This window comes from Paroedura picta, chromosome 1 (genome assembly GCF_049243985.1).
Source record: "Paroedura picta isolate Pp20150507F chromosome 1, Ppicta_v3.0, whole genome shotgun sequence".
Lineage (NCBI taxonomy): Eukaryota > Metazoa > Chordata > Lepidosauria > Squamata > Gekkonidae > Paroedura > Paroedura picta.
In genome coordinates, this window is record NC_135369.1 from 134,621,357 (window position 1) to 134,642,020 (window position 20,664).

The window sequence follows — 20,664 nt, forward strand, 5'->3', positions numbered from 1 at the left end:
GGATTCAGCAGGAACTACAATGGAATAAGCAATGTAAGTGCAGATTCAGCCAAGGTCAGCTGCTGAAACAGGATGCTGGACTAGATGGACCACTGACCTGGGTCTTTCTTATATTCTTATATAGGAGGGTCTTTCTTATATTCTTATGTTCATTTAAAGCTGTATATGCAGATATATTAAAAGAAAAGGTATAAATTAAAGCTTCTTGTGGCGCAGAGTGGTAAGGCAGCAGACACACAGTCTGAAGCTCTGCCCATGAGGCTGGGAGTTCGATCCCAGCAGCCAGCTCAAGGTTGACTCAGCCTTCCATCCTTCCAAGGTCGGTAAAATGAGTACCCAGCTTGCTGGGGGGTAAACGGTAATGACTGGGGAAGGCACTGGCAAACCACCCCGTATTGAGTCTGCCATGAAAACGCTGGAGGGTGTCACCCCAAGGGTCAGACATGACCCAGTGTTTGCACAGAGGATACCTTTACCTATACCTTTACCTTATAAATTAAAGGCAAGTTAACTAATACAGTAAATTTGAATTGTAAAATCAATACATATGGGGAGGATTGCAGCCTTATACACAGCTGAGAGGAACTGAGCCTTACTTGTTAAACTGAAACAGCCATTGATGGAAACATTGATGCGGTTCCTTAATAAAGTTATGTTGGTGTTCAAAGTGACTAAAGGGGCTTCAGCCGTTCTACATAAGCCAGAGCACAATAGGGTATCGACAGCAGTGTTCATTAATTTGATTACATTTCTGAACACTTAAGGAGTGGAAGTGTTACTATAGTTAGATCGCTTTTCAAATGCCTGCGTATTGATAACATGGAAGGAAATTTTTAAAAGAGTTACAGCACTAAGCATTGCCGCAATGCAGGGAGATGAGCTAATGGCACACCGCTGCACAGGAATCTTGCACAACTTGAACTCAAAGTGACAAGCTCTCTTATTGCCAGCTTCAGAAGTGTTGCCCTGATGGGCACAACCTTTCCCCAGTGACTGTGAACACCTGGATAAAGAGAGGGATGAGACACTTCAGTGGAGCCTGAACTCCAAGGCTTGGGTTTGCCCGCCCACACTCTTTGGGTGGGCAGGCAAGCCGCAGTCCGTCATTTGCAGAGTCAAGAAGCACTGGGTACATTTAATTACTATGTTACCACTTGAGAACACTTTCAATGCCAAGAACCGGTCATGGAGGGGAGCTTCCCCTCCCTCCTCTCTCTATTATTGAATCTCTGCTGTCCCTTTGCTGTAACATAATAACAGGATCCACCTGCATCTGGGAACTCTCTAGGCAAGAGAGAGGTTGGGATATACTACCGAAAACAGGGTAGATTATGAAGGAACTGTGGGATATGCTATTCAAAGTAGGTGGGTTATAAAGATGCTGTGGTAGAGCAGAAGTCTAGGGTAGGCTTTCCCCCCTTACTTTCTATTGTTCTTTTATTTTGTAGGGGGAAATGTTCCACATGTGAATTAGGTATAGCGGTATAAAATGGTGATAAGATACAAAGGATGGTTGTATATTCATCCTTAACATTATTTTGCACCCTTATATATTTGGGAATCAGCCTCCTGGGAGGAGACTGTCCGGGGCCCTGTCCATCCAGGTCCACCCTGATTGGCCCTCCACCTCCAGCTCCTACCCTCCCTCCTTGCCTGCTAGAAGCCTTGTGGCTGCAGCCTCTGTTGTCGCCCACGAGGAGAGAGGCAGCAACAGGGCTTAGTGGCCCGCAGGTACACTCCAGCTGGGAGGGAACCAGGGAGGGGGTTGGAGCCTCCCAACGGGCCGCAAAGCCCTGTCGCTGCCAGGGGGAGAGGGAATTTCCACTCCCTTTAGCCCACTTTGGTCGAGCCGGGGACCACCAACCTGTTGGTATTTGAAGAGTGGAGTGCTCTCCAAGGGGCATAGGCAGGCAAGCAATCCCTCAGATATGCTGGACCCAAACCGTGAATGACCTTAAAGGTTAAAACCAATGCCTGTGACCAGATCTAGAATTCAACTGGCAACCAATGCAGCTGCCTTAGCACTGGCCAGATGTTTGTTCACCAAGATGTTCTAGTGAGAAAACTAGCAGCAGCAACTGCATTTTGAACCATTTACAATTTCTGGGTCAGGGACAAGGGCACACCCAAGTAAAATTAGTTACAGAAGCTTGCGTCTCTCTTTGGGCCAGGGTGGTCCTGGGAGTGGAATGATTTCTGGGCTTGTGTATCCCAGTAGGGTGGCCCCCAGGCCACTGGCCTATTGAGACTCTTCCCAGTGGGCTTAATGGTTAATCCACTCTTGATTAGCCAAACAAGCATACATAAGGATTCTGTCCCCAGTTATTGGCCAGTAGGAGGGACACAGAAAATGAAAGATTATTATCTCACTTTGTCAACAAAAAAGGGTAAAGAAATGTATCAAACCTGAAGCTAGTTTGCTCTTGGAAACAGTAGCTGCACCACATGAGTGCATGAGCGTAAAAAGACTGAGGCAAGCATAAAGACAACAGGGATCATCCTCTACTTTTATGCCATTTTAATTATTGTCTTCGGGGTGGGGTGGGGGGACACAGCCACAGGGAGCCTGACTCAGCCTGTATAGCGTAATCTATTCCTCCAACACCATTTCCAAATCTCACTTGTCCCCACAAAGCTACTATCCAAGTCATGGAAGATGCAGAGACAGATCTACCGACTGCTTACATGTAAATCGCAAATATCAGCTGGAAGGAAGGTAATGATTGAGGTCACAGCTGCTGTTTAAAGTTTTGAAACACCTGGGAGATCAATTCACAAATCTTCCATTGACATCCGCAGAATGTGATTGTGGAGGAGGAGGAGGATATAGCCACATAGACCATTTATGCACTGAGAACTTCACTGCCCCAGCAGGAGTTCAAATCTGGGGCAGATGAGGTGCACTGGGCCAAGTGCTCCCCCGTGTGGGTGCAGGAAGAGGTGGGGCAACCTGCCACTCCAGCCTGCAGCCCAGCATGAAACCTCCAGTGCATAAACGGTCATACGTAGTTTTTGAGACAAGAGATTAGCAGAAATGTGTATTTTTAGTCTGGACAATCTACAATATGCCTCCTTTCCATATACTGCAAGACAATTTGGACCCTCCCCCCCTTTGATTATATAATCAGCCTGGGAGGGACTAGAGACTGAAAACTATAGATTTGCTGCAGGTCAGGATGAACAAATGCCTTGGAATCCACAGTGAGGCTTTTTGGTGTGGCACTTTCCTTCATGTCATCTGAAACATGCATAGGAATGTCATTGGAATATAACCTTTTGTCAGCAGTGACAAAAGTGCAGTGCAGCAGTTCTCTCCAGTCAGCACTTCTTCCTGATTACCTTGCAGGAGTTTCCATTTGGTGCTGATGTCTGAGAGGCAGAGTAAGCAGTAAGCCACGCACTTAGGTCTCCGTGCTTGAATAATTCCTGTGTTCTGCTTCCCAGCCATGAAAAATGTGTGTGTGTGAAGGAATGTGAGGCTGCAGGCAAATAGAGGATAAATAGAGTCACTCTTTGGGGGTCCCAATGTTATTAAATATGAAAAGGACAACAGACCGACAACTACAAATAGCCCGACTCAAATGCAGTTTAGCTATGTTACAAGAGATGCAGAAGAATCAGGCAGCCTCTATGTAAGCATCCCAAAAGCTGTACACTCTTATGAACTGTTCAGTCTCTTCTTTGACAAATACTGATACATGCTTGAGCAGAGCCTGCCTGACCCTAGCCACAAGGTCATGGATCATGGTAGCTCCCAATGGTTGGCCTGTTCCAGTCTCTGCAGTCACCTTGGCACTGAGATCCCAGTTTGAGGAGCATCCCCTTTTGTCTCAAAATGGATACTTTGCCATGGTCATCTAAATAATGAACAAAATAACTGGCAATGTGCTGCCCTTTAATGATATTCCAAAATCTGCCCCATGGTTGAGCTGGACCTGCCTTGGGGTTGATGTGGAGCCAAATGAGAGATTTTCTGGCTATACTTTTTTTCCCCCAATGACACCAGTACAACTTCATGTCAATGTTTTATTTATTCAAAGTATTTATATTCTGCCCTGCAAGGAACTTCCAAAGTGGTTAGGAATAATAGGAAAACAATTCAGATAAACAAAGATAATGGATTGATTCTCAGAAGTCGTGAATGCTGAGGCAGACTCTCCACACATTCCCTGTCCTTCACAGTTCCTCATCAGAAAGGCAGTGCCATTGATGGAGAAGGGGTTGAAATTTTCACTTCCACTATGCTATGAAATGCAAAGATTCCAAAAGTACCCATTCAATGGTTAAAACACTGTATGTGATAATGCAAGGTTCTGTAATTTCCTATAATGTTATTTTCTTTTCTTCTCCTTAACTTGGCTTTTGGAACTAGTTCCTAATCAAAATGGCCTTGTTTGTGAGACGGATGTACTTGACTATCTCTTGAAATACTGCCAGTATGGCCTATGTTGATGTGTTAAGCTGCACTATTTCCAAGGCCAGTTGAAGTAACTGGAATTGTTTATGTTAAACCATTGGAGTCGGGTGGAGGGCTGGGAGGAACGGAAAATTGCCTTTGGGGGCCTTTCCGGTGACTTTGCAAAATGGAAAAGGGTGGTCCGGGGGGGGGGAGAAATGTGCAAAGGGTCTCCACCTTAGGTTACTGGTTTGACCCGTAAGGGCATCACCTTTACCCACCTCCAATGAGAAGTTATATCATTTCATGTATCTCTATTGTTCGCCACGCAGGCTCTTTTGGGACAATCCCACCTGGGTCATTTTTGTTCTTCTGCAATAGAATAAAAGTCATAAAAAGGTTTTCCAGTCTAGTGTTCAATCTATTTGAGTACTGCACACTATGCAAACAATCCTAAAAGGCCCCTTGACATGAGGCAGGCTAAAGTAAGGAGGCAATGTTGTTTTCCTTTTTCTTTCACTAGCAGAGCATGTTGACTAAGAAAGCTCTTTGTAGCAGAACAGAGATATACATTCTTACTGTGCACATGTTCACATGGGTTCCTCAACCTGAAACATTGCCTTTTGGTGGGGGGTGGGCTCATAGGGTGTTATTGAGAAAAGAAAAAGTTGGGGGAGGGATTTTTGAGGTAGCTGATTGATGAAAGAAGCTAACCTATTACCCAACCTGCTTGTCTGCTCTGGTCTTAAGAGACAACTTTCAGTTGGTCTGCTTAAAAACTGTGAAGCGTAAACTATCACAGCTTGGCTTTATGGAACAGTGGTTAACCAACTTACATCAAGATCAAACTAAATCTGTAATCAAATAGAGGGCCAAGGGCATTAGTCTGCAAAGGGATCTAGCCAATATACCAGAGTTTCTGTGTCCAAATAAGATCAGATATAAGCTTGCTCCAGCCCCTTATCTGTCACACCTAGAACTTAACACCCATGGAAGAGCCTTTGCCCAAGCAAGATTCTCAGCTCTACCCACAGCTGTGTTGGTGGGCGTTACAAGAAAAAAAAAACTTTGCTCAGAGATATTGTCCTTGTGCCAGTGGATTGATAGAGACAAATGAACATGTACTTTTGTTCTGCCCCATTTATGATGCCATCAGATGCAACTTTATCTAGCCAATTTTGAACACCTACCCAAAATCTTCCGCAAAGGAGAAAAGCAAGATGCTGCTTCAAGATGAAAACAGGCAAATAACTCTTTGCACAGCTAAATTTTGCACAGCTGCCATACATGCTATGTATGTGGATCAGAAAGATTCTGTTTGCTTTACAGTCAAATACTATAAAGAGCTAATTGCCATTGGTATTTTAAAGTATGTTTTAAATATTGATTTCAACACCTTAAATTTCCTGTGATGTCAGACTTTTTAATCTTTTAAATGATTATTATTGTTTTCTCTCTTTTTGAACTGCTTCAGTTCTTAAAGTGTCTATGAATTTTGGTCTGAATGACCGTAAAATAAAGATTGATTGATGAAAGTACAGGGATACTGAACTTGATAATATCCATGTGACATTATTCCAGTTCAGGACAACCAGATCTCTGCCTTCATCTAATATTATACATTGATTTCGGACCTAAAGTGCCTTTTCTATGAAACTTGAATGCCTCACTCTTCAGCTTCTTTAATACGGTTCTGAAATCTATTCATGCATGAGCCAGCAGCTGAATTGCTGCCATGTAATGGTTTTATATTTGTCTTCTGCCATTATCTCCTTATTGTTGTTTTTTTTCCTCCTTGACTACAAGAGTGAAGACTGCTTGCATTCTGTGATGTGAGGGTGCATCAGATTCCCTTTCTTTCACTTAAGGGCAAAAGGGGAGGAAGTGGAGTGGGGAGTTTGTGTCCCTTGGCATTTTGTTTTAATTTTTATTCAGTATACTAATAATTGTATCAGCAGGTTCATACCCTGATGTGTTTTTAATTGGTTCACCCACCCTTAATATGCATAGACTAATGGGCCCACTATCTTTTTTTTTATTATTGCTAATGGTTTCTCCAGTAATATAAAATGACTGATGGGTACAGTCTGAGAAAAGCAGAAAAATCAATATGCACCCAGACGCCATCTGTATAAGTTAAGAGCAGGCAAGGAACTGGTTTTGCAAGACAACAGAAATCCTCCAACATTCCACTTCAGTGCCAGAGGCAGGATGTTTGAAACACCAGCTAATGATTTCCACAGCTTGGAAAACGAAGACTTTGAGTAGCAATTTAGGCACAGAACTTTCCTTTCTGTTCCAAATTGCACTGTCCTACATAACTGGCCTCATACCATATTTGCAAGACCAAAGCACAGCTCAACTTTGATAATTTTACTATTAACTTCTACCAGTCTACTTCACTTTCTATCTACTTTACTTTCTTTTTGTAGCTCAAAACTGTTGGGAGAGATTAAATATACACAGAGCAGTCAAGCACCAAAATAACAAAATAATTTTATTGTGAACGAACTTTGCATGGAAAGAGAATGTTGTCTTCATTCAGTCTGTTCTTGGGGCAAGCAGGGAGGAAGTGTGCTCAAAGGAACAGGAAGTCTCCAATTGGGTCAATTGGGACACAAGATTATTTGAAAAATGTCAGGAAGTTCCTGATTTAAATATACTCTGAAATTTATTTCCCAGAACATCTGAGCTGTTGCATAACACTAAGCAAGCCAGCTTGGTTTAATGGTTAGGAGTGTGCTGAGATTGCTCCTATTCCATTTCATCCACAGAACAGCCTTGTGGGGTTGATTGAGATAGAGCGCTCGTCTGTCTGGAGCAGCAGAAAATAGCGAGATCAGCATGGTGGGACAAGAGGCAGAACTGAACCCTTGGAAAAAAAACAATTTATATACAATCATGAACAATGGATCATGTCATTGGTCAGTTTCGGTTTAATTTATGTGAAAGAATATTTGCATAATTTGATGGTTGGGGGTCACCACAACATGAGGAACTGTATTAAAGGGTCATGGCATTAGGAAGGTTGAGAACCACTGATCTAAGTGGTCATGCAAGTTCCCTTTCTCTGGCATTTTCCTGCCAAATTGTCTCTTTAGTAAATAGAGCTAGCTTTTCAGAAAGGAATTAACATAAAGCCACTCTAGCCTCTCTGACCATACTGTTTTTGCTTGTTTGCATTTGCATGACTCTCCAAATGTCTCTGTTGGTGCCTTCTTCTTCTCCCAGGTCCTTTGTCTTGCCTGCTGGTCATCTCCCAGTCTCTAACAGCATACCACAATCTCAGCTCTAGCAGGAGGCTCTTCATCCTCTCCTTCCAGATCAGGGAGTTCCTTGTTGCAGAAAACTACCATTTTCTGTTTCCTCTTTTTCTTTGTTTATCAAAAAACTATCTATTGTTTTACAGCCTGAATGCTTACACTGGGCCCAGAATTTGTTGGTAGAGCTTAGCTGCACAAACAAGTAGTACACCAAGCTGCATAAAATAATTTAAAAGTTTTATTTTAAAGAGAAACAACTTTGTATAGAAAGAGACAAGAGAGAGCAAGACCCAAGTCTGACTAGCTATTCTGTTCAGTTTGTTCTGTAGTCAGACAGGGAGGAAGAACGCTCAAAGGAGCAGGAAGTCTCCACTTGAGCTTATCAGGATGATGGAGGAGACTATTTGAAAAATATCAGGAACTTCCTACTGTAACTATGCTAAATTCACATCTCCTCCAATACCCCCTATAAAATATTATTCATATCCTTTTGAATCATGCACACTACAGAGTTTGCATCTTAAACTAAATAGGTTCAGCCTTCACTGGGTAGGAAATGGAGGGAGGAGTGCGGTAGCGAGAGTGAGACATAGGCTACAGTGCGTTTCCCTCTCCAAACCTTCTTTCCGCTGATTGCAGGGGGATTGTTTGCTGGGGCATTGTGCATTTCCAGCAGGTGAATCCACTTTGTGCAATTCCCACAGTCGCAGGTTAAAATGACGGAAATCGCGAGCCAGCCACTGGAGGTAGGCAATGTCATCTGGAGGGGCTGGAATATGCCCCCTGCCTTCAGGGGGTGGGAGGCTACATACCTGGAGTGTGGAAATGTCCTTGGAATTAACACAGTCATATTTAAATGGACAAAATCTTGCTAGTTTTACATGACTTTACAGAGTTCCTTGACTAATGGTCTTCGGGTGCGTAGCTTCAAGGAATCAATGCTGACTTGACTGCTGAGGAACCAGAGGCTTTACTGAAAAGTTAATGTGCATTCTAGTCGTTTCTAGGGCATGATCTGCAATGTGCAATCATACTGGCCAAGTCTTACACCTCATCATAGCCAATGTGAACCGAGGGTCTATGCAGTGCTTTCTACTGGTTGGGTATTGAAGAGAAGGTCAGTGATGGTGAGCAATGGCAGGTGTGCTTCTTAATCATTAATAAGCTCCTCACTGAGGCAATCATGATAAGTTTACATTCAAGGTTCCCTGGAACACAGTTTGAAATCCACAGAGAGTGTTGGGCACTTAGGTTAAGACTGTATACCTAGTATGTCTTCAGATTTATCAAAAGAAAAGAAAAATGAGGAGAGTTTTTGCAACATATTTCAGCTATAGTTTATCCTTTGTGAATTTACTTCTTTCTAAACTAGTTACCTAGGCAACCTTCACTCTGTAGCTTCATCTTTCTCCTGGCCTATCAGACCCTCCTTTCCTTGTAAAAAATCTAGCTCAATAACGGTTATAATAGTGGGGGTGGGGCTTTGCTTTTCATCTTGGGAATCTGGCTTGGACCCTTTTCTGCTATTCACTATCTTTGGAACGTGTATGTGTGTGAGTATGACTGTGTATATGATCTTTTCTCTGTTATTCTCTAACACACACACACACACACACACACCCTGCAAACAGTCTCTAGGGGCATCTAAAGTTGCTTTATCCTTGTTTAAGGGTCAGCTAACTATTCTCAGTCCTGTCACCCCACATTCATAAAAAGGTATCAGAATTTCTGATCATGTGATCAAACCACAACAGTTTTGTGGAGGCTTGCCTGTACAGTATGTTTTCCTTTTCCTTTTTACCTCCAAGCCCTTTATCCATTCCTCATCAGCCCAGTTTAGGTTAAGGGACACAAAATAAATTTGAAATCTTGCACACTGTGCAGAGCTCCTTCCATGGGCCTTCAAAAAAGGTATTTATTGGCTTTTGTTTTTTAAAATTAGCAAGGTACATGTCAAAGAACTCACAGAGCACAGATATGTCTGCTAGATTGCATTATGCTCAAATGCTTTACACAAATAAAATCTGCATGGAAACACCAATGCCTCTTTAGGGGAGAAAAAAAGTAGAAGACGTTTCTGCTTAAAAGCCGTAGTGCAGGATGCAACGTTCATTACCAGAAATAGAGGAAATGAAAAGCAGGTGTGGGAAGGCTTTTCTGAATTATGGCAGGGCTCAGTTCTAACCTTGGCGGGAAGGAAATATGTGTTTGCACACACCAAAGGATTGTGTTATTGCATAGTTGATTAGCTGCCATAGAGCTGCCATATCAAGGACAACTAACCAAGCAAAAAAGATCTCAAATTAATTTAAAGTAAAGTAAACCCTCCTTGGTCTCAATGAAAGGTGGGATAACTACAGGATAGCATATGAGACTCCCTCAACATTTCAGGATGCCAGCTTTTAGATTCTTAAAGCTAGAGAGCAGATTATATGATAGCTATTTTGGGCAAGGAGAGGAAACATAAAGGGCCATTCCGCACAATGGACAATGTCACTAAATCTGAGCACTATTGAAAAGCGCTGCAAGTAAAAGTAGCAGGTCTCGGTAATGCACACTGCTGGTTCTATTGAAAAAAAGGCTCTCCCACTAGCGCTGTTCTCGTAGTGCACAAGTTTCTGGTCTCGCCGAAATCAACACAAAGGAGGTGATATTTTTCTGCGCTTCCTCCCAATCAATCAATCAAACAATCAATCAATCAAACAGATCAGCCAATTAACTGTTGTGTTTATGCTCCCCTTTAAAAACTGTTTTTTTTTTACCCGAAAACACCAGTAGCAACGCATATTCGTTCATTCGATGTATCAGAAAGACCTTTTTTGCTGGCTTAGTAGCTGGTGCTTAATCGTTTACACATTCTTACAATACCCCCCCCCCCAGTGCTATTTCTGGCTGAAATTATGGGCAATGTCGAATGGGGGGGGTTGTATTGTGCTTGGAAACTTTACGGACAATTGCTTGTGGAGGGATTTCAGCCAAAGAAGCATTGCTTATTCGTTGCTTTTGCTGGTTTAAGGGGGGGAAATGGCGATCGCGACGCCGGAAGCTCGGGTGCGAGAGATTAGGGAGGGACATGTTGCTATCACTATACTGAGAATACACATGTCTTTTTCGGACGTGTTGCAGGTTGTTCTAAAGAGTCTAGCATTTTTTTTAGGGGGAATCCACTTTTGTGGATTTTTAGGGGGAATCCACTTTTGTGGATTCCCCTGAAAAGCGCTACAATGAAGCGATTTTTGCGGGAGTGTTGCAGGAGTGTTGCAGATTGTGTATGACGTCGTGAATAACGAAAAATAAATAGTGTTACACAATGGTGACACTTCACCAACATTAACGCTGTGCGGAATGGCCCAAAATAAACTCTGTGTTTTCTCATTGATTTCCCAATGTCTTTTCTTCAGAACATAAGAACTGACTTGCTGACAGGTTTGACAACTAACCAGAAATTTTAAAAATAAAATTCCTGTTCCTGTGTGCAGAAATCATCGGGAGAGGTTTAGAGCACAGAGATAAACATTATCTCCTGCTAATGTCTACACATTAAGCTGAATTATAAAGCAAAAAGCTGTAGCAGCCAGTTGGGAGGCGGGTTGCTCTGCTTCATGGATTAGGGCATGATCCAGCTAATCCAGCATCTGTTTCCAACTACAGCCAGCTAGATACCTGTAGAAAGCTAAAAACCAGGACAGGAAGGTTGTATGTCCTGAGCATTTATTATTCCTAGATAGATATACTGCCTTTCTACATTATTATGGCCAATAGCAGTTGCTAACGTTATCCTCTATGATTTTAACTCATCTTTTTCTAACACTGCATTCATGCATTCAATGAAGGAGCTTAATGAGGGAGTCAGTGTGAAGTAGAGGTTAAAAGCGGCGGCTTCTAATCTGGTGAGCTGGATTTGATTCCCCACTCCTACTCCACATGCAGCCAACTGGATGACCTTGGGCTCACCACAGCACTGATAAAGCTGTTCTGACCAAGCAGTGATATCAGGGCTCTCTCAGCCTCACCTACCTTGCAGGCTGTCTGTTGTGGGGAGAGGAAAGGGAAGGCGATTGTAAGCCGCTTTGGTAGAGAAAAAGTAGCATATAGGAACCAACTTTTCTTCTTCATGGGGGTCATGTATTCTAGGATCAGACAGCCCATATATACAGTAGATTTGCCAACTGTCCACCATGGTGGACAGACTCTCAGCCTCAGTTGTCCCTCTTCATTCTAATAAGAACAAAAATGGAAGAGTGGGAAGCAACATTGCTCAATTCATCTTTCTTACTCCTGCAAGCACAAGGAGATTGACTGGCTTACATTGCCAACCATGCACAGGCTCTCTGACACACCCAGACTGGCATTTTTGAAAGTGGAGGACCTCAGCCTGCATCTTCAGAGTCCTCTGCATTGAGCCAGTATGATATCATGGTTAGAGTGTTTTGAGTTAGGATTAGGAGACTCAGGTTTAAAGCCCTACTGTGCTAAGGAAGCTGACTGTATCCCCTTGGCCCAGTCTGTCAGCCTAACGTTCCACACAGGGTTTTTGTGAGGATAAAATGGAGACGAGAATGGTGTAAGCCATTTGGGGTCTCCATTTGGGAGCAAGGCAGGTTGGAAACAATATATATGAATAAATATATACATTCCATCCACATAAACTTTAAACTCAGGGAGGAGGTAACAGGGCCAACAAGCATGATACTACCCCAGATCTTCAACAAGCATTAATTTCTACCTAAAAGAATAGTTGTATAGAGCTTAGAGTTCTATACATCATCATCCTCATCAATTTGTATTTCTATCCCACCCTTCCATATTGCTCACAGTGGGTAAAAACAATAAAACCACCTACAAAGTTAAAATGTAAAACATTTACAATTATTACTGATGCCCCAAACTAAAATTCTCAGATGGGGGAGAGTTTTGTTGTTGTTGTTTTTTGGCAAGGAGCCAGTTATCCAACTCTCCCCCTCCTCCCAGCAGTGAGGCCAGACCTTTCTTGATGGATGTTATTTTAGGCCTGGTGTAATAGCTCCATTTTACAGGCCCTGTGGAACTGACCGAGTTACTGCAGGACCGTCTCCCAGAAGCTCATTCCACCAGGCTGGGACTAGGGCTGAAAAAGCCCTGCCTCTGTTTGAGACCAATTTCACCTCCTTTGGGCTGGGGACCCTGAGCAGATGTTGATCTGAAGATCTTTATGCTCTTGGTGGTTTATAAGGGAAAAGGTGGTTCCATAGGTATGCTGATCCCAAATTGTTTAAGGCTTTAAAGGTTAACACCAGCACCTTGAAGCTGATCCAGTCTCCAATCTGGAGCCAATGCAGCTGGGCGAGTACTGGTGTTATATGTGCTCTCCATTGAGTCGTGCAGCTGCATTGTGAACTAGTTGGAGTTTCCAGAGCAGTCTTAAGGGCAGCCCTATGTAGAGTGAGCTGCAGAAGTCTAATCTAGAAGTGATCATCATGTGAATCAATCTGTCTAGGCCCAGCTCCGAGAGATGGGGTGTAAGCTGCCTCAGCAGGCACAGATGGAAAAATGCCAGGTGGGCTGTCTTGGTGATCTGGGTGTCCATTGATCAGGAGGGATCCCAAATCATGCCCAAGCTCTTGATGGTAGGCGATGGTGTTAGTTGCACTCTGTTAAGTGCTGGGAGCTGCATCACCTGTTTGTCTGCATGGGGACCCAGCCAGAGGACCTCCGCCTTGACTGGATTCAACTTCACCCAACTCTGCTTGGGTGAAAAAATATGTTTCTCCCCTGTCTTTATTCACATACTTATAATACACCCTTTGAGATTCTGAACCCGACAACAGCTCAGTAGAAATCTACACTTATTAAGGAGCTGAATAAGGTGAAAGGAATGAGAACAAAAGTTAAGCCTCAAGTTAGCACCAAGTAATTCTCAGTCTAGACTTAAAAAAACAAATAGTCTTCTATGTTTCCCCCCCCCCTTCCTACTTGAAACAAAAGCAAGGAAACCGCTGGGTGCTGGAAATTGCTTCTTCCTTCTCCTGTCCGTTATGCAATGAGTGCCCCACAGCTATCCAGGCATTGCCAGCCGGGGACTTCAAACGGAGAATCACACGGCCAAGCCTGAACAAGGGAATCTCAGTCTGAACTTGGCCCCGCTGAAAGCAGTGGTTGGAAAGGCCCCTGAGGCTGCAACAGTGCTGTAGTAATCTATGTAAACAGGGACATTTTTCCATCCTTAACCTGCCTTCAATAAAATAAGGGGGGGGGGGGAAAGAGCAAGAACTCTCTTACACATACACTCGTTTAGGCCCAGTCATGATTCTTTTAAAGCTGCTGCCAACAGTTTTTAGTCATCTTTTGGCAAAGGCATTTTAACCACACATTTGACATAGTTGCTGGATGAGTCATTGCCTTGAGTTATCTAATTCCTAGACCAGTGTGTGCTTGCTTCCTAGAGTTCAGGAGTATTCCGAAATCACAGGCTTTGCTGTTAGCCAGAGTTGCTAACTGGACACTTAAGAGCACTCTTACACTGTGTGTCTGAAAAGCTTTGTCAGAGCACTAGACCCAAACAACTCGCTCCAGTTCACATTACACTGCAGGTATGCATCCAGAAACCTATAGAGTATGTAGCTGGCTGCTAGAGCTATGCATAAGCAGTACTGAAAGACCCTGATTGAGTTGTGGGTATTTTCCAACGTCTGGAAGAGGTTCCCCCATTGATGCTCTAAGATTTTCAGTTCCCCAAGTGCATAGGATAATGAGAGAATGTAGACGGCTGTTTATTTATTGTTTTTTAAAATAGGATTTTAAGACAACAATCTCAGGGTGGCTAACCACTGAAATCAAATACAAATTGTCCTAAATTGTATAAAACCAATTATAAATTAGTTAAAAATCCTTTAAAAAGGTGAGACAGTCTGCTGCATTACAGAACCTACCTATGAACCTTGGGTCAAGTAAATCCAAATTAAAATTATAGACCTCAAAGTTCAGACGGAAAGGTAGAGATAAGTTTGACACAAGTCTGGTTCACATGTTACAGCGGGCACCTGTACAACCTGCATATATATGGCTATATCTGTTTATGAGAAACAGCCAACATGCACTCCTCAGATGACTCTGTGTGTGTCTGTTTTCCAAAGTCTTTTTCATATCTAGGAAGTGATAACTTGCATGTAGGTGGCTTGGTTACATGAGGGCATTTTGCTTTTTAACACCCCAAGTTTCTTTAATAATATTTGGTCACAAATAGGCTTTGTAAAGGGAAGAAGAAGAAGAGTTGGTTCTTATATGCCGCTTTCCCCTACCCGAAGGAGGCTCAAAGCGGCTTACAGTCGCCTTCCCATTCCTCTCCCCACAACAGACACCCTGTGGGGTGGGTGAGGCTGAGAGAGCCCTGATATCACTGCCCGGTCAGAACAGTTTTATCAGTGCCGTGGCGAGCCCAAGGTCACCCAGCTGGTTGCATGTGGGGGAGTGCAGAATCGAACCCGGCATGCCAGATTAGAAGTCCGCACTCCTAACCACTACACCAAACCGGCTCTCGAGGGATATGATTCACTAAAATGTTTATTGTGTATATTATCTTCTTGGTAATACACTATTTTTCTAATCTTGCAAGCTGGTTGAGGCACGGCATATGGTATGACTTATATTGTAGTTCCCCTCCCCCCGTCTTGCATTGTTGTCGTTGTTTTTTAATTTTGTGATCCAGTTGCTGCATATACCAGTATGGGCTAGAGTGTCAGACTGGAATCTGGAAGACCCAAATTGGACTCCCCACTCTGCCATGGAAGCTTCCTGAGTAACCTTGGGCCAGTCATGCATTCTCAGCTTAACCTTTCTAACAAGCTGATAACATGGAGGAGAGGAATGATGTAAGGTACTTTCGGTCCCAACTAGATGCCATTAGATGATCATAGGCTGTCTGTAGAGTCACGGCCCATGCCATCCCACCTGTTCTCTATTTTTAGTATCTCCTGTTTGGTCACGAGAACAAAGTTGCTACAGTTCAGCCCAACCTACCTTAGAAGATTTTTTGAGTATATAATGAGAAAGCACACATGTTGGGTGTTTAGCATTGACATCTTCCTAGCCCCCTGTCCCCATTGCCTGCTGCCATTCAGTAGTGGGAGAAAATGCCCAACAAAATGGAGAGGGGGGCAATTGTTATTAGACTACAGAGTTTTAGAGAAATGCTTGAGCATCACACCTGCCAAGACGACACTTAGTCACATTAGAAGTATCCTTGTTGCATCAGAGATGCCAACCTAGTAGTCCCTCCACCTCTCCCATATTCTGTCAGTTGCCAGGATGTCTGGCAGTCTTACATATGCTCTATGTTCCCATATAAAGTTCTATACATGCTAGGGCTAGCATACCTTAAGGACTATGTGCCCCCATATCAGCCTCTAGTCAACTTCTGAGGCCTTGGTTCAGTTGTCCCTGGCAGGTGGCAACCCATGTGAGACCCTATTCAGTCACAACAGCAGGACTGTAGCAATAGCTCTGCAGGTATATTTGTCTAACTTGCCCTATCACTGACTTTCACTTGTAGGTGGAGAGTCTTTGTGTGGTCTTCTGTTCTCCCAGTAATCCCTCATCTCTGCCCTGTTTTGTAATTTATGACTGTTTGTGTATGTGTATATTCTGGCTATTAACTTGTTTTGTGCTGCTTTTATACTGCTGTATGATGTGTTTTTATACTGCTGTGTTTTTAGTCATTAGCTGCCTTGGTGGGGCTGATTAGGTGGAATATAAATTGTCTCAGTAAATAAATAATATTGAAAGATAGGGTGCAAATGAAATAAATAAATGTCTCCTTTTGTGTTCTTCATTTTTCTTGACTTCCTCCGGTTTTCTACAGGTTAGAGAATGCAGCAATTCCCCTCCAAAAGAAAGCATGAGAATAAGGCATTGAAACTTAAGGATTGAGCACCCTTTGATTCTTCAAGCTAATAAAAGCAGAAATGAATATATAATATTGGACTGCAGTGTACACTTACAAGCTGCAGTGGGATAACTATGTATAATGGATGTATAAATAATTTTTATGATACGTTCTCCGATATGACTGTTTTTCTTTATGATGTCTATTTTTCTTTACAATTTGGCAAACTGTGTTTATAGCTAATCTTTAATGCCAGCATAATGCTATATGCAGACCAATTTGATAATATTTATTTGGAAGCAAATCTCATTAAGTTCAATGGGGTGCTCTCATGAAAAAGTGCATAAGACTGAGCCTCAGTCATCTCACTGCAATCTCAGCAAGCTCTAATCCAAAGCTGTTTTGTGGGCTATCATCCAGAGAGCACTTGTGCAAACCTCGCTCCCACTGAAATCAAGAGTTTGAGAGTGCTCAGCTCTTGGAATGTGGTCCATGAAGGCATTTCAAGCAGAAAGGTGTGACTGGAAACATCCACAAGAAAGTGTAAGGAGTTAGCCATGTAGGCATGCTGAGTGCTCTTCAAGGACACCAGAGGTTCACGACAGAGTCCCCTAGAGATTTGCAAATTTTCCAGTCTGTTCAGTACAATGAAGCCAGGAAAAGCTGTGTTGCGGATATTATTATGTTTTACTTAAACCTTTACAAGCCTGCGCTTGCATGTACAAGATACCACACATGGCTTCCAACAAACTAAAATTATGTAAAGCAATGGACATCTGTCCAGCCTTTCAAAATTATTTGAATTGCTTTTTAAAAAACCTTTATATGCTACTGTGGCCTGTATATCATATGAAATGTTAGTGTTTTAATTTGCTGCTCTGCGTTTATTGACTAATACTTGTTCTTCAAAAACGATTATTTGTGGCTATGGATTGTAAGAACCTGTATCCATACTGCTGTTGCTTTTCTTAGTTGAATTTTAATGGTGATCATTCATATTGCTTTACAGTGAAATCTTATGCCGAGTTATACCCTTAAAGGGATTTGAATAAGGTAACTCTTCTTAGGAGGACACCGTTGATGACATTTTTGCAAGTGTGGTGTAGTAGTTAAAGAGTGGTGGACTGTAATATGGAGAACCGGGGATGATTCCCCATTCCTCCATATGTAGCCAGCTGGGTAACTTTGGGCTAGTCCCAGTTCTCTTACACCTTTCAGAGCAGTTTTCTTAGAGCTTACTTAGCCCCACATCCCTCACCCGCTGTCTGTTGCGAAGAGAGGAAGGGAAAGGTGTTTGTAAGCCACTTTGGGATTCCTTTGGGTAGTGAAAAGTGGGGTATAAAACCCAACTCTTCCTTTTTTCTTTGTTTTGTTTGTTAGTTTTACAAGTCATGAGAATACATTTTACCAGTAGGAACAATAAGACAATCACCAGCCAGCAAGCTACTATTTAAGCCCCAAAGTTGTCTTTACAAGGGCTGCACAGTGCCTGCTGTAAACGGATACACAGGTCTCTGGTGGACCTCCCCTGGCATGGCATTCCACAGTGTCAGAGCTGGCATTGAGAAGCCCCCCTCCAGCATTCATTATAGGATACATATATAGAAGAGAAGTTCTTAATTATAAAGCATTATAGAAATTTAAAAAGTTCACTCAGCTCTGTTGTGCAGGTCAATTACTGGCATACCTGGATGAAGCTTGAGTCCTTGAGCCTTTCCAATCTGGCTACTGAACTGGTCACAGGGCAGAAACAGTACTGGTCTCCCTGATGGATGACCTTTGGCACTAGGTCGACTGAGGTGGTTCAGCGCTGCTGGTATTACTACACCCGACAGCAATGTTCAGTACCTTTGACTACAAGGTCCTTGCTTGCCGCCTTGTCACTGTGGGGATCCAGGGGACAGCTTTAAAATGGTGGATCTCTTTACTCCAAGGTCTAGGACAAAGAATAGTAATTGGGGAGAACCAATCGCACCACTGTGAACTCAAATGTTGAGTCTTGCAGGGATCAATTCTCTCCTCATCACTATTTAACATCTTCATGTGCCTCTTGCCCAGCTGGTCTGAAACTATGGCTTGGACTGTCATTAGTAGCTCCTGTGGGATGGTCAGTCTGGAAACCCATTTGACTCGTTGGCCAGATGTCTGGAAGCTGTAGCAGAATGGCATCAGCATAGCCACATGAAGCTCAACTCCTCAAAGACAAAGATCTTTTGGATAGGTGGAAAAGGGTCAGACCAGGAAACATGTCTCCCCAGCCTGAGCAAAATGCACCTTAAAACAGTACAATCGGTCAGGAACCTGGGCATGACTCTTGACACTTCCTTAACTATGGAAGCTCAAGTCACATGAGCAGCACAGCTGGCATTCTTTTATTTCTGCCAAGCCAAGCTACTAGTGTCCTATCTGGACCCAAAACACCTCACCACAGTGATCCATGCCATGGTCACCTCTAGGCTGGATTACTGCAACTCGCTCTACATGGGCCTTTCCTTATCCTTGCTCCAGAAACTACAATTAGTCCAAAATGTGGCCAGCAATGGAGACCTCCCTACAACCTGGTCATATTACCAGGCAACTCTGAAACCCAGCATGTCTCTAGCCTAAGAATTTTGTTAACTGTGAACTGATATTTTTGGCTCTGATTGATGTTGATTGCTTATGACTGTGTGTTTTCCTTTTCCAAATTGTTGCAAATGTTTCAATGCATCCTCTCATGCCCGCTGTTCTATGTACACTGCCCTGAGACATCATAGTGGGGAGTGGTATACAAACTGAATGAATGAATGAATGAATGAATGAGTATCATGCTTTGTATCATTTCATTTTTATTTTGTAGTTTTCAGTTTGCTTTTAGCTGCAGAAATACTAATTCAGAATGTTCCACTGGGTTAGGAAATACATTAATTCTAGTTATAATGATTTGCAGATGTGGATTGATAGAAATTTTTTGTTTTTAATTTCTGAGACCGACGTCTACCATCAAGTGTTATGCAGAACTAGATTCTGGAATGGAGCCTATAGAGCTAGGTCATCATCGCTTTTGGCTGCTTTTGCATAGTTTAAGGATTAAGTAATTTCTATTATAGGAGAACATTAACTTTCCTGATCATCCCTTCTTTGTGCCTACACAGTCAGAATCCTTTAAATGAGCAACAGATTTGTAATGCCTTCTTTTTGCCCCTGTGCCATTGCTAGAAATGGCTGGGCTCATGGGCATATAGTCACCTACGTACCTTGACTCAAAAATCTCCATTAAAAAAACTGTGTCTTTTAAAATTGGGGGTGGGAGTGACAGATGAGTAGCAGGGTAGTCAATGCTTTGAGAAAGCCATGCAAAGAAAATAGTGTAATGGAATTCACTTGAATACATCAGAATTGCAATTGATGAATAGGGTGTGAGCTGTTGAGCATGGCTGTGAGGTTGATGAACTTGACTGTATGCAATGACAAAGAAAAAAATCATCAAGAAGAATGGTAAACCACATGAGAGAGCATATCAATGAGAAAGTAGCTATGTCAGGATATCATTTAGGGTTGCTAGTTTGAGGTTGACAACTTATGGAAACTTACTTGATGTAGTGATGGCCTATAAGTGATGACATCAAGTACGGACAACATGATGGTTCAGCCAGAAGCAAGTAGGTTCAATCAAAAAGTTTTGGATGAATGCTAGTGCATACCTGATATGATGACATCACTTCCAGGTCATGTCGGAAATGACATCACTGCATCAGCACAACACTGACTGAACCCCTCTACCCCATTTCCCCCCAGCCATCCAGCAGGGAGATCAGGTCTCCCTAGCATCATTGAAGTGTTTCTAGTATTGCTGGTAGGCATGAAATACCCTTCACAGAGAGTATTTGGTGGAGAAGGAACTTTTACAATTGATTCAGCAGTGAGTTTGTTGAATCTATGTATGTGTGTTAAGTCCGAATACTTGTAAAATTGTAAAATGTACACCTTAATCTGTTTTAGTTTTATTAATCTATATCTTTAGATGTTGCAACTTGATTGCTACTTTGTGTGCCACCTTGAGTACAATGAGATCAGGCAAGAGAAAAATGTTTTTAACCAGTCAATTAATTAAATTATATGGTGACATTGCTGAATCTAAGTAAGTATAGATCCGGTCAGGTCCC